Source organism: Taudactylus pleione, unplaced genomic scaffold (assembly GCF_031769625.1).
Source record: "Taudactylus pleione unplaced genomic scaffold, aTauple2 ptg001441l, whole genome shotgun sequence".
NCBI classification, from domain to species: Eukaryota; Metazoa; Chordata; class Amphibia; order Anura; family Myobatrachidae; genus Taudactylus; species Taudactylus pleione.
In genome coordinates, this window is record NW_028285840.1 from 554,671 (window position 1) to 573,546 (window position 18,876).

At 44.2% G+C, this 18,876-nt stretch overlaps 1 protein-coding gene across 1 annotated transcript in view; it reads left to right on the forward strand.

Annotated features, from left to right (window-relative positions):
- Nucleotides 1-482: 482 nt before the first annotated feature.
- Nucleotides 483-18,876, forward strand: part of C1QA (complement C1q A chain) — a 33,410-nt gene continuing 15,016 nt past the window's right edge. Inside the window, exon 1 of the mRNA XM_088463747.1 lies at nt 483-569. The gene's annotated coding sequence lies outside the window, so the exon portion shown is untranslated. The remainder of the gene's footprint in view (nt 570-18,876) is intronic.

The following is an 18,876-nucleotide window of genomic DNA, read 5'->3' on the forward strand; positions in this document are numbered from 1 at the left end:
CATTATACTACACACACATGTACATTATACTACACACATACATATGCACATTATACTACACACACATGTACATTATACTACACACATATATACTGTATGTACATTATACTACACACACATGTACATTATACTACACACATATATATGTACATTATAATACACACACATGTACATTATACTACACACATATATATGTACATTATAATACACACACATGTACATTATACTACACACATGTACATTATACTACACACATACATACAGTATGTACACTATACTACACATAATACATTTGTACATACATACTATGCACATACTTAATACATACATACATATACTGTATACACACATACATATGTACATACATCCCACACTTACAGAATACAAGTGTATGATTTTGCGTTTTGCAGCCACAGAGCCTGTGATGGGGAAATGGAAGGTGGTAAATAATCCTGGAAAGGAGAAGTTGGCAGCTGAGAGCTCGGACTGCTGGGGCCAGATAGGAGCAGATGTGCTGATACCGGCGTCTGTAGTACAGTACAGTTATCTCACTGAGGACACTGACACAGGTGAGTACTGGGGTCTGGTGTCCTCTATGCTACATCCATGACTGAGAGTCACATCCCGGATACTCTATGTACTACACTGTAATACTATATACTGCTCTATTACTGTATATTGGGCTGTAGTACAGTACAGTTATCTCACTGAGGACACTGACACAGGTGAGTACTGGGGTCTGGTGTCCTCTATGCTACATCCATGGCTGAGAGTCACATCCCGGATACTCTATGTACTACACTGTAATAATATATACTGCTCTATTACTGTATATTGGGCTGTAGTACAGTACAGTTATCTCACTGAGGACACTGACACAGGTGAGTACTGGGGTCTGGTGTCCTCTATGCTACATCCATGGCTGAGAGTCACATCCCGGATACTCTATGTACTACACTGTAATAATATATACTGCTCTATTACTGTATATTGGGCTTTAGTACAGTACAGTTATCTCACTGAGGACACTGACACAGGTGAGTACTGGGGTCTGGTGTCCTCTATGCTACATCCATGGCTGAGAGTCACATCCCGGATACTCTATGTACTACACTGTAATAATATATACTGCTCTATTACTGTATATTGGGCTGTAGTACAGTACAGTTATCTCACTGAGGACACTGACACAGGTGAGTACTGGGGTCTGGTGTCCTCTATGCTACATCCATGGCTGAGAGTCACATCCCGGATACTCTATGTACTACACTGTAATAATATATACTGCTCTATTACTGTATATTGGGCTGTAGTACAGTACAGTTATCTCACTGAGGACACTGACACAGGTGAGTACTGGGGTCTGGTGTCCTCTATGCTACATCCATGGCTGAGAGTCACATCCCGGATACTCTATGTACTACACTGTAATAATATATACTGCTCTATTACTGTATATTGGGCTTTAGTACAGTACAGTTATCTCACTGAGGACACTGACACAGGTGAGTACTGGGGTCTGGTGTCCTCTATGCTACATCCATGGCTGAGAGTCACATCCCGGATACTCTATGTACTACACTGTAATAATATATACTGCTCTATTACTGTATATTGGGCTGTAGTACAGTACAGTTATCTCACTGAGGACACTGACACAGGTGAGTACTGGGGTCTGGTGTCCTCTATGCTACATCCATGGCAGAGAGTCACATCCCGGATACTCTATGTACTAAACTGTAATAATATATACTGCTCTATTACTGTATATTGGGCTTTAGTACAGTACAGTTATCTCACTGAGGACACTGACACACGTGAGTACTGGGGTCTGGTGTCCTCTATGCTACATCCATGGCTGAGAGTCACATCCCGGATACTCTATGTACTACACTGTAATAATATATACTGCTCTATTACTGTATATTGGGCTGTAGTACAGTACAGTTATCTCACTGAGGACACTGACACAGGTGAGTACTGGGGTCTGGTGTCCCCTATGCTACATCCATGGCTGAGAGTCACATCCCGGATACTCTATGTACTACACTGTAATAATATATACTGCTCTATTACTGTATATTGGGCTTTAGTACAGTACAGTTATCTCACTGAGGACACTGACACAGGTGAGTACTGGGGTCTGGTGTCCTCTATGCTACATCCATGGCTGAGAGTCACATCCCGGATACTCTATGTACTACACTGTAATAATATATACTGCTCTATTACTGTATATTGGGCTTTAGTACAGTACAGTTATCTCACTGAGGACACTGACACAGGTGAGTACTGGGGTCTGGTGTCCTCTATGCTACATACATAGCTGAGAGTCACATCCCGGACACTCTATGTACTACACTGTAATAATTAGGGGTGTGCACCGGCCACTTTTCGTGTTTTGTGTTTTGGTTTTGGATCTGGATCTTTCTTCGTGTTTTGGATCTGGATTGGTTTTGCCAAAACCACCCTTGCGTGTTTTGGGTTCTGGGTTTTGTGTTTTGGATCTGTATTTTTTTGAAAAAAAGCATAAAAACAGCTAAAATCACAGAATTTGTAGGTTTTTCTGCTCCTATGCTATTATTAACCTCAATAACCTTAATTTCCACTCATTTCCAGTCTATTCTGAATACCTCACACCTCACAATAGTGTTTTTATGTCCAAAAGGTTGCACCGAGGTAGCTGGATGACTATGCTAAGCGACACAAGTGGGCGGCACAAACACGTGACCCATCTAGGCGTGAAACTGCAGTGGCAGACAGGATGGCATTGAAAAACTAGGCCCCAAACTGTACATAATGCAAAGAAAAAAAAGAGGTGCAAGATGGAATTGTCCTTGGGCCCTCCCACCCACCCTTATGTTGTATAAACAGGACATGCACACTTTAACAAACCAATCATTTCAGCGCCAGGGTCTGCCACACAACTGTGGCTGAAATGATTGGTTCGTTTGGGCCCCCACAAAACAAGCTGGCAATTTATCTGTCCCTGCACAAACTGGCTCTACGGAGGCAAGATGTCATCCTCATCCTCCTCATCCACCGATTCCTCACCCTCTTCAGTGTGTACATCCTCATCCTCACAGAGTATTAATTCGTCCCTGCTGGAACCACAGGTCCCTCTGTACGTTCTGGAGGCTGGTCTCCCTGGAAGAGTTGATAATTCATTTTATGAACATCATCTTCTCCACATTTTGTGGAAGCAACCTCCTACGCCTTTCGCTGACAAGGTTCCCGGCTGCACTAAACACTCTTTCGGAGTACACACTGGAGGGGGGGCAACTCAGGTAAAATAGAGCCAGTTTGTACAGGGACCTCCAAATTGCTTCTTTTTCCTGCCAGTACAGGTACGGACTGTCTGACATGCCTACTTGGATGCTGTCACCGATGTAATCCTTTAACAGACAGACGCACGCTTGTCGCTGCTGCTTTGAGGATTCAAGTGCGGCTACAGCCCACACAATTCACAAAGACAGAAAAAAAAAAGAATATTTTTATTGTTTGTGGAGCACACTTTGAGGGTTACACCACCCTTTAACAGACAGACGCACGCTTGTCGCTGCTGCTTTAAGGATGCAAGTGCGGCTACAGCCCACACAATTCACAAAGACAGAAAAAAGAAGAAGAATATTTTAATTGTTTGTGTAGAACACTTTGAGGTGTCACCACCCTTTAACAGACAGACGCACGCTTGTCGCTGCTGCTTTAAGGATGCAGGTGCGGCTACAGCCCACACATTTCACAAAGACCAAAAAAAAAAGAACAATATTTTAATTGTTTGTGTAGAACACTTTGAGGTGTCACCACCCTTTAACAGACAGACGCACGCTTGTCGCTGCTGCTTTAAGGATGCAGGTGCGGCTACAGCCCACACAATTCACATATACAGAAAAAAAAAGAACAATATTTTAATTGTTTGTGTAGCACACTTTGAGGGTGTCACCACCCTTTAACAGACAGACGCATGCTTGTCGCTGCTGCTTTGAGGATGCAAGTGTGGCTACATCGCACACAAGTCACAAACACATTAAAAAATAGTTTTTTATTTTTTGGAACATTTTGAGAGTTACACCACCCTTTAACAGACAGACGCACGCTTGTTGCTGCTGCTTTAAGGATGCAGGTGCGGCTACAGCCCACACATTTCACAAAGACCGAAAAAAAAAGAACAATATTTTAATTGTTTGTGTAGAACACTTTGAGGGTGTCACCACCCTTTAACAGACAGACGCACGCTTGTCGCTGCTGCTTTAAGGATGCAGGTGCGGCTACAGCCCACACAATTCACATAGACAGAAAAAAGAAGAATATTTTTATTGTTTGTGTAGCACACTTTGAGGGTGTCACCACCCTTTAACAGACAGACGCACGCTTGTCGCTGCTGCTTTAAGGATGCAGGTGCGGCTACATCGCACACAAGTCACAAACACATTAAAAAAATAGTTTTTTATTTTTTGGAGCACTTTGAGAGTTACACCACCCTTTAACAGACAGACGCACGCTTGTCGCTGCTGCTTTAAGGATGCAGGTGCGGCTACAGCCCACACATTTCACAAAGACCAAAAAAAAAAGAACAATATTTTAATTGTTTGTGTAGCACACTTTGAGGGTGTCACCACCCTTTAACAGACAGACGCACGCTTGTCGCTGCTGCTTTGAGGATGCAGGTGGAATCTAGACGGGATTTGGAACCGAGGACACACTACCTCCATCATTTGTCTAAATCCCACTGCACTAATGTCGGACACCGGACGCACGTCTAACACCAACATAGCAGTCAAGCCCTCAGTTATACGTTTTGCTTCAGGATGACTGCTGTCGTACTTCATCCTCATCGCTAGGGACTGTTGGAGGGTCAATTGTTTAGTAAAAGTAGTGATGTTCCTACTTCCTCTCTGGGATGATGAACAACTCCCAGCAGCAGCAACAGCACTAGGAGGAAGTGGTTCTTGATCTTTCCCTATTTTATTTTTATCGGAGAAAGTTTGGTCCTCCATTTATGTTATATTGATATATATACGTGCGGCTAAAGCGCACACAAACACAGAAAATATTATTTTATTTTTGCTGGAGAGTAGTGCACTTTGTGGGTTACACCACCCTTTAAGAAATGAGCCAGCCGGCTCTTTACTTATGGGACACAGGCGCACGCTTGGCGCTGCTCCTTTGTTGATGCACGTGCAGCCACAGTGCACACAATTCACAAACACAGAAAATATTTTTTTTTTTGGTTTGGACTGGAGTGTACTTTCGGGGGTTACAGCACCCTTAACGGTCAAGCCAGCCGGCCCTTTACTTATGACACAGGCGCACGCTTGGCACTACTTTGTTGATGCACGTGCGGCTACTGCGCACACAATTCACAAACACAGAAAATAATTTTTTTTTTGGTTTGGACTGGAGTGTACTTTCGGGGGTTACAGCACCCTTAACGGTCAAGCCAGCCGGCCCTTTACTTATGACACAGGCGCACGCTTGGCACTACTTTGTTGATGCACGTGCGGCTACTGCGCACACAATTCACAAACACAGAAAATAATTTTTTTTTTGGTTTGGACTGGAGTGTACTTTCGGGGGTTACAGCACCCTTAACGGTCAAGCCAGCCGGCCCTTTACTTATGACACAGGCGCACGCTTGGCACTACTTTGTTGATGCACGTGCGGCTACTGCGCACACAATTCACAAACACAGAAAATAATTTTTTTTTTGGTTTGGACTGGAGTGTACTTTCGGGGGTTACAGCACCCTTAACGGTCAAGCCAGCCGGCCCTTTACTTATGAAACAGGCGCACGCTTGGCACTACTTTGTTGATGCACGTGCGGCTACTGCGCACACAATTCACAAACACAGAAAATAATTTTTTTTTTGGTTTGGACTGGAGTGTACTTTCGGGGGTTACAGCACCCTTAACGGTCAAGCCAGCCGGCCCTTTACTTATGACACAGGCGCACGCTTGGCACTACTTTGTTGATGCACGTGCGGCTACTGCGCACACAATTCACAAACACAGAAAATAATTTTTTTTTTGGTTTGGACTGGAGTGTACTTTCGGGGGTTACAGCACCCTTAACGGTCAAGCCAGCCGGCCCTTTACTTATGACACAGGCGCACTCTTGGCACTACTTTGTTGATGCACGTGCGGCTACTGCGCACACAATTCACAAACACAGAAAATAATTTTTTTTTGGTTAGGACTGGAGTGTACTTTCGGGGGTTACAGCACCCTTTAACGGTCAAGCCAGCCGGCCCTTTACTTATGACACAGGCGCACGCTTGGCACTACTTTGTTGATGCACGTGCGGCTACTGCGCACACAATTCACAAACACAGAAAATAATTTTTTTTTTGGTTTGGACTGGAGTGTACTTTCGGGGGTTACAGCACCCTTAACGGTCAAGCCAGCCGGCCCTTTACTTATGACACAGGCGCACGCTTGGCACTACTTTGTTGATGCACGTGCGGCTACTGCGCACACAATTCACAAACACAGAAAATAATTTTTTTTTTGGTTTGGACTGGAGTGTACTTTCGGGGGTTACAGCACCCTTTAACGGTCAAGCCAGCCGGCCCTTTACTTATGACACAGGCGCACGCTTGGCACTACTTTGTTGATGCACGTGCGGCTACTGCGCACACAATTCACAAACACAGAAAATAATTTTTTTTTTGGTTTGGACTGGAGTGTACTTTCGGGGGTTACAGCACCCTTAACGGTCAAGCCAGCCGGCCCTTTACTTATGACACAGGCGCACGCTTGGCACTACTTTGTTGATGCACGTGCGGCTACTGCGCACACAATTCACAAACACAGAAAATAATTTTTTTTTTGGTTTGGACTGGAGTGTACTTTCGGGGGTTACAGCACCCTTAACGGTCAAGCCAGCCGGCCCTTTACTTATGACACAGGCGCACGCTTGGCACTACTTTGTTGATGCACGTGCGGCTACTGCGCACACAATTCACAAACACAGAAAATATATTATTTTTTTAGCACTTGGGGGGAGCACCCCTGATGGACAGAGCACCCCCTGGACAACACTACAGCACTCCTTTAGGACTGGGACACTGCACAGGACTTTGGAGTGGACACAGCCCCTATGGAGAACTGACTGCACAACACAGTCCAGCCAGCCCCTATGGACTTTGAAGTAGTGGACACAGCCCCTATTAACAACAGCAGCACAGCACAACACAGCCAGCCCCTATGGACTTTGAAGTAGTGGACAACAGCAGCACTACACTACACTACACTACACAGCCCTAACTCCCACCCTCCCTCTTCACTGTCCACAGCCGAGTGAGAAAATGGCGCCGACGTGTGTACCTTATATAGGATCCAAAACCCGCGAGACTCGGAAGGCGGGAAGATGACGTTTTGCCTCGATTTCAGATCCGAGTCAGGCGGGAAAAGTCGAGCCTGACTCGGATCGGACTCGGATCGGGGGGGCTCGGGGGGGTTCGGATTTCAGAAATCCGAACCCGCTCACCCCTACACTGTAATAATATATACTGCTCTATTACTGTATATTGGGCTATAGTACAGTACAGTTATCTCACTGAGGACACTGATACAGGTGAGTACTGTGGTCTGGTGTCCTCTATGCTACATCCATGGCTTAGAGTAACATCCCGGATACTCTATGTACTACACTGTAATAATATATACTGCTCTATTACTGTATATTGGGCTATAGTACAGTACAGTTATCTCACTGAGGACACTGACACAGGTGAGTACTGGGGTCTGGTGTCCTCTATACTACATCCATGGCTGAGAGTCACATCCCGGATACTCTATGTACTACACTGTAATAATATATACTGCTCTATTACTGTATATTGGGCTATAGTACAGTACAGTTATCTCACTGAGGACACTGATACAGGTGAGTACTGTGGTCTGGTGTCCTCTATGCTACATCCATGGCTTAGAGTAACATCCCGGATACTCTATGTACTACACTGTAATAATATATACTGCTCTATTACTGTATATTGGGCTGTAGTACAGTTCAGTTATCTCACTGAGGACACTGACACAGGTGAGTACTGGGGTCTGGTGTCCTCTATACTACATCCATGGCTGAAAGTCACATCCCGGAAACTCTATGTACTACACTGTAATAATATATACTGCTCTGTTACTGTATATTGGGCTGTAGTACAGTACAGTTATCTCACTGAGGACACTGACACAGGTGAGTACTGGGGTCTGGTGTCCTCTATGCTACATCCATGACTGAGAGTCACATCCCTGATACTCTATGTACTACACTGTAATAATATATACTGCTCTATTACTGTATATTGGGCTGTAGTACAGTACAGTTACCTCACTGAGGACACTGACACAGGTGAGTACTGGCGTCTGGTGTCCTCTATACTACATCCATGACTGAGAGTCACATCCCGGATACTCTATGTACTACACTGTAATAATATATACTGCTCTATTACTGTATATTCGGCTGTAGTACAGTACAGTAATCTCACTGAGGACACTGACACAGGTGAGTACTGGGGTCTGGTGTCCTCTATGCTACATCCATGGCTGAGAGTCACATCCCGGATACTCTATGTACTACACTGTAATAATATATACTGCTCTATTACTGTATATTGGGCTGTAGTACAGTACAGTTATCTCACTGAGGACACTGACACAGGTGAGTACTGGGGTCTGGTGTCCTCTATACTACATCCATGACTGAGAGTCACATCCCGGATACTCTATGTACTACACTGTAATAATATATACTGCTCTATTACTGTATATTGGGCTGTAGTACAGTACAGTTACCTCAGTGATGACACTGACACAGGTGAGTACTGGGGTCTGGTGTCCTCTATACTACATCCATGGCTGAAAGTCACATCCCGGACACTCTATGTACTACACTGTAATAATATATACTGCTCTATTACTGTATATTGGGCTGTAGTACAGTACAGTTACCTCAGTGAGGGCACTGACACAGGTGATTACTGGGGTCTGGTGTCCTCTATACTACATCCATGGCTGAGAGTCACATCCCGGATACTCTATGTACTACACTGTAATAATATATACTGCTCTATTACTGTATATTGGGCTGTAGTACAGTACAGTTATCTCACTGAGGACACTGACACAGGTGAGTACTGGGGTCTGGTGTCCTCTATACTACATCCATAGCTGAGAGTCACATCCCGGACACTCTATGTACTACACTGTAATAATATATACTGCTCTATTACTGTATATTGGGCTGTAGTACAGTACAGTTATCTCACTGAGGACACTGACACAGGTGAGTACTGGGGTCTGGTGTCCTCTATACTACATCCATGGCTGAGAGTCACATCCCGGACACTCTATGTACTACACTGTAATAATATATACTGCTCTATTACTGTATATTGGGCTGTAGTACAGTACAGTTATCTCACTGAGGACACTGACACAGGTGAGTACTGGGGTCTGGTGTCCTCTATGCTACATCCATGGCTGAGAGTAACATCCCGGATACTCTATGTACTACACTGTAATAATATATACTGCTCTATTACTGTATATTGGGCTGTAGTACAGTACAGTAATCTCACTGAGGACACTGACACAGGTGAGTACTGGGGTCTGGTGTCCTCTATGCTACATCCATGGCTGAGAGTCACATCCCGGATACTCTATGTACTACACTGTAATAATATATACTGCTCTATTACTGTATATTGGGCTGTAGTACAGTACAGTTATCTCACTGAGGACACTGACACAGGTGAGTACTGGGGTCTGGTGTCCTCTATACTACATCCATGACTGAGAGTCACATCCCGGATACTCTATGTACTACACTGTAATAATATATACTGCTCTATTACTGTATATTGGGCTGTAGTACAGTACAGTTACCTCAGTGATGACACTGACACAGGTGAGTACTGGGGTCTGGTGTCCTCTATACTACATCCATGGCTGAAAGTCACATCCCGGACACTCTATGTACTACACTGTAATAATATATACTGCTCTATTACTGTACATTGGGCTGTAGTACAGTACAGTTACCTCAGTGAGGACACTGACACAGGTGAGTACTGGGGTCTGGTGTCCTCTATACTACATCCATGACTGAAAGTCACATCCCGGACACTCTATGTACTACACTGTAATAATATATACTGCTCTATTACTGTATATTGGGCTGTAGTACAGTACAGTTATCTCACTGAGGACACTGACACAGGTGAGTACTGGGGTCTGGTGTCCTCAATACTACATCCATGACTGAAAGTCACATCCCGGATACTCTATGTACTACACTGTAATAATATATGCTGCTCTATTACTGTATATTGGGCTGTAGTACAGTACAGTTATCTCACTGAGGATACTGACACAGGTGAGTACTGGGGTCTGGTGTCCTCTATACTACATCCATGGCTGAGAGTCACATCCCGGATACTCTATGTACTACACTGTAATAATATATACTGCTCTATTACTGTATATTGGGCTGTAGTACAGTACAGTTACCTCAGTGAGGACACTGACACAGGTGAGTACTGGGGTCTGGTGTCCTCTATACTACATCCATGGCTGAGAGTCACATCCCGGACACTCTATGTACTACACTGTAATAATATATACTGCTCTATTACTGTATATTGGGCTGTAGTACAGTACAGTTATCTCACTGAGGACACTGACACAGGTGAGTACTGGGGTCTGGTGTCCTCTATGCTACATCCATGGCTGAGAGTCACATCCCGGACACTCTATGTACTACACTGTAATAATATATACTGCTCTATTACTGTATATTGGGCTGTAGTACAGTACAGTTATCTCACTGAGGACACTGACACAGGTGAGTACTGGGGTCTGCTGTCCTCTATACTACATCCATGGCTGAGAGTCACATCCCGGATACTCTATGTACTACACTGTAATAATATATACTGCTCTATTACTGTATATTGGGCTGTAGTACAGTACAGTTATCTCACTGAGGACACTGACACAGGTGAGTACTGGGGTCTGGTGTCCTCTATACTACATCCATGACTGAGAGTCCCATCCCGGATACTCTATGTACTACACTGTAATAATATATACTGCTCTATTACTGTATATTGGGCTGTAGTACAGTACAGTTATCTCACTGAGGACACTGACATAGGTGAGTACTGGGGTCTGGTGTCCTCTATACTACATCCATGACTGAGAGTCACATCCCGGATACTCTATGTACTACACTGTAATAATATATACTGCTCTATTACTGTATATTGGGCTGTAGTACAGTACAGTTATCTCACTGAGGACACTGACACAGGTGAGTACTGGGGTCTGGTGTCCTCTATGCTACATCCATGACTGAGAGTCACATCCCGGATACTCTATGTACTACACTGTAATAATATATACTGCTCTATTACTGTATATTGGGCTGTAGTACAGTACAGTTATCTCACTGAGGACACTGACACAGGTGAGTACTGGGGTCTGGTGTCCTCTATACTACATCCATGACTGAGAGTCACATCCCGGATACTCTATGTACTCCACTGTAATAATATATACTGCTCTATTACTGTATATTGGGCTGTAGTACAGTACAGTTATCTCACTGAGGACACTGACACAGGTGAGTACTGGGGTCTGGTGTCCTCTATACTATATCCATGGCTGAGAGTCACATCCCGGATACTCTATGTACTACACTGTAATAATATATACTGCTCTATTACTGTATATTGGCCAGTAGTACAGTACAGTTATCTCACTGAGGACACTGACACAGGTGAGTACTGGGGTCTGGTGTCCTCTATAATACATCCATGGCTGAGAGTCACATCCCGGATACTCTATGTACTACACTGTAATAATATATACTGCTCTATTACTGTATATTGGGCTATAGTACAGTACAGTTATCTCAGTGAGGACACTGACACAGGTGAGTACTGGGGTCTGGTGTCCTCTATGCTACATCCATAGCTGAGAGTAACATCCCGGACACTCTATGTACTACACTGTAATAATATATACTGCTCTATTACTGTATATTGGGCTGTAGTACAGTACAGTTATCTCACTGAGGATACTGACACAGGTGAGTACTGGGGTCTGGTATCCTCTATACTACATCCATGGCTGAGAGTCACATCCCGGATACTCTATGTACTACACTGTAATAATATATACTGCTCTATTACTGTATATTGGGCTGTAGTACAGTACAGTTACCTCAGTGAGGACACTGACACAGGTGAGTACTGGGGTCTGGTGTCCTCTATTCTACATCCATGGCTGAGAGTCACATCCCGGACACTCTATGTACTACACTGTAATAATATATACTGCTCTATTACTGTATATTGGGCTGTAGTACAGTACAGTTATCTCACTGAGGACACTGACACAGGTGAGTACTGGGGTCTGGTGTCCTCTATGCTACATCCATGGCTGAGAGTCACATCCCGGACACTCTATGTACTACACTGTAATAATATATACTGCTCTATTACTGTATATTGGGCTGTAGTACAGTACAGTTATCTCACTGAGGACACTGACACAGGTGAGTACTGGGGTCTGGTGTCCTCTATACTACATCCATGGCTGAGAGTCACATCCCGGATACTCTATGTATTACACTGTAATAATATATACTGCTCTATTACTGTATATTGGGCTGTAGTACAGTACAGTTATCTCACTGAGGACACTGACATAGGTGAGTACTGGGGTCTGGTGTCCTCTATACTACATCCATGACTGAGAGTCACATCCCGGATACTCTATGTACTACACTGTAATAATATATACTGCTCTATTACTGTATATTGGGCTGTAGTACAGTACAGTTATCTCACTGAGGACACTGACATAGGTGAGTACTGGGGTCTGGTGTCCTCTATGCTACATCCATGGCTGAGAGTCACATCCCGGACACTCTATGTACTACACTGTAATAATATATACTGCTCTATTACTGTATATTGGGCTGTAGTACAGTACAGTTATCTCACTGAGGACACTGACACAGGTGAGTACTGGGGTCTGGTGTCCTCTATGCTACATCCATGGCTGAGAGTCACATCCCGGATACTCTATGTACTACACTGTAATAATATATACTGCTCTATTACTGTATATTGGGCTGTAGTACAGTACAGTTATCTCACTGAGGACACTGACACAGGTGAGTACTGTGGTCTGGTGTCCTCTATGCTACATCCATGGCTTAGAGTAACATCCCGGATACTCTATGTACTACACTGTAATAATATATACTGCTCTATTACTGTATATTGGGCTGTAGTACAGTACAGTTATCTCACTGAGGACACTGACACAGGTGAGTACTGGGGTCTGGTGTCCTCTATACTACATCCATGGCTTAGAGTAACTTCCCGGATACTCTATGTACTACACTGTAATAATATATACTGCTCTATTACTGTATATTGGGCTGTAGTACAGTACAGTTATCTCACTGAGGACACTGACACAGGTGAGTACTGGGGTCTGGTGTCCTCTATACTACATCCATGGCTGAGAGTCACATCCCGGATACTCTATGTACTACACTGTAATAATATATACTGCTCTATTACTGTATATTGGGCTGTAGTACAGTACAGTTACCTCAGTGAGGACACTGACACAGGTGAGTACTGGGGTCTGGTGTCCTCTATACTACATCCATGGCTGAGAGTCACATCCCGGACACTCTATGTACTACACTGTAATAATATATACTGCTCTATTACTGTATATTGGGCTATAGTACAGTACAGTTATCTCACTGAGGACACTGACACAGGTGAGTACTGGGGTCTGGTGTCCTCTATACTACATCCATGGCTTAGAGTAACATCCCGGATACTCTATGTACTACACTGTAATAATATATACTGCTCTATTACTGTATATTGGGCTGTAGTACAGTACAGTTATCTCACTGAGGATACTGACACAGGTGAGTACTGGGGTCTGGTGTCCTCTATACTACATCCATGGCTGAGAGTCACATCCCGGATACTCTATGTACTACACTGTAATAATATATACTGCTCTATTACTGTATATTGGGCTGTAGTACAGTACAGTTACCTCAGTGAGGACACTGACACAGGTGAGTACTGGGGTCTGGTGTCCTCTATACTACATCCATGGCTGAGAGTAACATCCCGGACACTCTATGTACTACACTGTAATAATATATACTGCTCTATTACTGTATATTGGGCTGTAGTACAGTACAGTTATCTCACTGAGGACACTGACACAGGTGAGTACTGGGGTCTGGTGTCCTCTATGCTACATCCATGGCTGAGAGTCACATCCCGGACACTCTATGTACTACACTGTAATAATATATACTGCTCTATTACTGTATATTGGGCTGTAGTACAGTACAGTTATCTCACTGAGGACACTGACACAGGTGAGTACTGGGGTCTGCTGTCCTCTATACTACATCCATGGCTGAGAGTCACATCCCGGATACTCTCTGTACTACACTGTAATAATATATACTGCTCTATTACTGTATATTGGGCTGTAGTACAGTACAGTTATCTCACTGAGGACACTGACATAGGTGAGTACTGGGGTCTGGTGTCCTCTATACTACATCCATGACTGAGAGTCACATCCCGGATACTCTATGTACTACACTGTAATAATATATACTGCTCTATTACTGTATATTGGGCTGTAGTACAGTACAGTTATCTCACTGAGGACACTGACACAGGTGAGTACTGGGGTCTGGTGTCCTCTATACTACATCCATGACTGAGAGTCACATCCCGGATACTCTATGTACTCCACTGTAATAATATATACTGCTCTATTACTGTATATTGGGCTGTAGTACAGTACAGTTATCTCACTGAGGACACTGACACAGGTGAGTACTGGGGTCTGGTGTCCTCTATACTACATCCATGGCTGAGAGTCACATCCCGGATACTCTATGTACTACACTGTAATAATATATACTGCTCTATTACTGTATATTGGCCAGTAGTACAGTACAGTTATCTCAGTGAGGACACTGACACAGGTGAGTACAGGGGTCTGGTGTCCTCTATACTACATCCATGACTGAGAGTCACATCCCGGATACTCTATGTACTACACTGTAATAATTAGGGGTGAGCGGGTTCGGATTTCTGAAATCCGAACCCCCCCGAGCCCCCCCGATCCGAGTCCGATCCGAGTCAGGCTCGACTTTTCCCGCCTGACTCGGATCTGACATCGAGGCAAAACGTCATCATCCCGCCTTCCGAGTCTCGCGGGTTTTGGATCCTATATAAGGTACCCGCGTCGGCGCCATTTTCTCACTCGGCTGTGGACAGTGAAGAGGGAGGGTGGGAGTTAGTGCTGTGTAGTGTAGTGTAGTGTAGTGCTGCTGTTGTCCACTACTTCAAAGTCCATAGGGGCTGGCTGTGTTGTGCTGTGCTGCTGTTGTTAATAGGGGCTGTGTCCACTACTTCAAAGTCCATAGGGGCTGGCTGGACTGTGTTGTGCAGTCAGTTCCAAAGTCCTGTGCAGTGTCCCAGTCCTAAAGGGGTGCTGTAGTGTTGTCCAGGGGGTGCTCTGTCCATCAGGGGTGCTCCCCCCAAGTGCTAAAAAAATAATATATTTTCTGTGTTTGTGAATTGTGTGCGCAGTAGCCGCACGTGCATCAACAAAGTAGTGCCAAGCGTGCGCCTGTGTCATAAGTAAAGGGCCGGCTGGCTTGACCGTTAAAGGGTGCTGTAACCCCCAAAGTACACTCCAGTCCAAACCAAAAAAAAATTATTTTCTGTGTTTGTGAATTGTGTGCGCAGTAGCCGCACGCGCATCAACAAAGTAGTGCCAAGAGTGCGCCTGTGTCATAAGTAAAGGGCCGGCTGGCTTGACCGTTAAAGGGTGCTGTAACCCACAAAGTACACTCCAGTCCGAACCAAAAAAAAATTTATTTTCTGTGTTTAGCCGCACGTATATATCAAATCGATATAACATAAATGGAGGACCAAACTTTCTCCGATAAAAATAAAATAGAGAAAGATCAAGAACCACTTCCTCCTAGTGCTGAAGCTGCTGCCACTAGTCATGACATAGACGATAACATGCCATCAACGTCGTCTGCCAAGGCCGATGCCCAATGTCATAGTAGAGGGCACATACAATCCCAAATGGCAAAGTTCAGGAAAATGACCTTGAAAAAGACATTTAAATCAGCTGAAGAGAAACGTAAACTTGCCAATATGCCATTTACGACACGGAGTGGCAAGGAACGGCTAAGGTCGATCCCTAGTATGTTCATGACTAGTGGTTCAGCTTCACATGACGATGGAAGCCCTCCTCCCACTAAAAAAATCAAAAGAGTTAAGCTGGCAAAAGCACAGCGAAGAACTGTGCTTTCTAAGAAGATATCACAAATCCCCAAAGAGAGTCCAAGTGTGGTGGTGGTTGCGATGCCTGACCTTCCCAGCACTGGACGGGAAGAGGTGGCTCTTTCCACCATTTGCACGCCCCCTGCAAGTGCTGAAAGGAGCACCCACAGTCCACTTGCTGATATGCAAATTGAAGATGTCACTGTTGAAGTACAACAGGATGAGGATACTGGTGTAGCTGGCGCTGAGGAGGAAGTTGGCGAGGAGGATTCTGATGGTGATGTGGTTTGTTTAAATCAGGCTCCGGGGGAGACAGTTGTTGTCCGTGGGATGAAAAAGCCCATCACGGTCATGCCTGGGCAGGTCATGTCTGGTGTCCTCTATTCTACATCCATGGCTGAGAGTCACATCCCGGACACTCTATGTACTACACTGTAATAATATATACTGCTCTATTACTGTATATTGGGCTGTAGTACAGTACAGTTATCTCACTGAGGACACTGACACAGGTGAGTACTGGGGTCTGGTGTCCTCTATGCTACATCCATGGCTGAGAGTCACATCCCGGACACTCTATGTACTACACTGTAATAATATATACTGCTCTATTACTGTATATTGGGCTGTAGTACAGTACAGTTATCTCACTGAGGACACTGACACAGGTGAGTACTGGGGTCTGGTGTCCTCTATACTACATCCATGGCTGAGAGTCACATCCCGGATACTCTATGTACTACACTGTAATAATATATACTGCTCTATTACTGTATATTGGGCTGTAGTACAGTACAGTTATCTCACTGAGGACACTGACATAGGTGAGTACTGGGGTCTGGTGTCCTCTATACTACATCCATGACTGAGAGTCACATCCCGGATACTCTATGTACTACACTGTAATAATATATACTGCTCTATTACTGTATATTGGGCTGTAGTACAGTACAGTTATCTCACTGAGGACACTGACATAGGTGAGTACTGGGGTCTGGTGTCCTCTATGCTACATCCATGGCTGAGAGTCACATCCCGGACACTCTATGTACTACACTGTAATAATATATACTGCTCTATTACTGTATATTGGGCTGTAGTACAGTACAGTTATCTCACTGAGGACACTGACACAGGTGAGTACTGGGGTCTGGTGTCCTCTATGCTACATCCATGGCTGAGAGTCACATCCCGGATACTCTATGTACTACACTGTAATAATATATACTGCTCTATTACTGTATATTGGGCTGTAGTACAGTACAGTTATCTCACTGAGGACACTGACACAGGTGAGTACTGTGGTCTGGTGTCCTCTATGCTACATCCATGGCTTAGAGTAACATCCCGGATACTCTATGTACTACACTGTAATAATATATACTGCTCTATTACTGTATATTGGGCTGTAGTACAGTACAGTTATCTCACTGAGGACACTGACACAGGTGAGTACTGGGGTCTGGTGTCCTCTATACTACATCCATGGCTTAGAGTAACATCCCGGATACTCTATGTACTACACTGTAATAATATATACTGCTCTATTACTGTATATTGGGCTGTAGTACAGTACAGTTATCTCACTGAGGACACTGACACAGGTGAGTACTGGGGTCTGGTGTCCTCTATACTACATCCATGGCTGAGAGTCACATCCCGGATACTCTATGTACTACACTGTAATAATATATACTGCTCTATTACTGTATATTCGGCTGTAGTACAGTACAGTTACCTCAGTGAGGACACTGACACAGGTGAGTACTGGGGTCTGGTGTCCTCTATACTACATCCATGGCTGAGAGTCACATCCCGGACACTCTATGTACTACACTGTAATAATATATACTGCTCTATTACTGTATATTGGGCTGTAGTACAGTACAGTTATCTCACTGAGGACACTGACACAGGTGAGTACTGGGGTCTGGTGTCCTCTATACTACATCCATGGCTTAGAGTAACATCCCGGATACTCTATGTACTACACTGTAATAATATATACTGCTCTATTACTGTATATTGGGCTGTAGTACAGTACAGTTATCTCACTGAGGATACTGACACAGGTGAGTACTGGGGTCTGGTGTCCTCTATACTACATCCATGGCTGAGAGTCACATCCCGGATACTCTATGTACTACACTGTAATAATATATACTGCTCTATTACTGTATATTGGGCTGTAGTACAGTACAGTTACCTCAGTGAGGACACTGACACAGGTGAGTACTGGGGTCTGGTGTCCTCTATACTACATCCATGGCTGAGAGTAACATCCCGGACACTCTATGTACTACACTGTAATAATATATACTGCTCTATTACTGTATATTGGGCTGTAGTACAGTACAGTTATCTCACTGAGGACACTGACACAGGTGAGTACTGGGGTCTGGTGTCCTCTATGCTACATCCATGGCTGAGAGTCACATCCCGGATACTCTCTGTACTACACTGTAATAATATATACTGCTCTATTACTGTATAT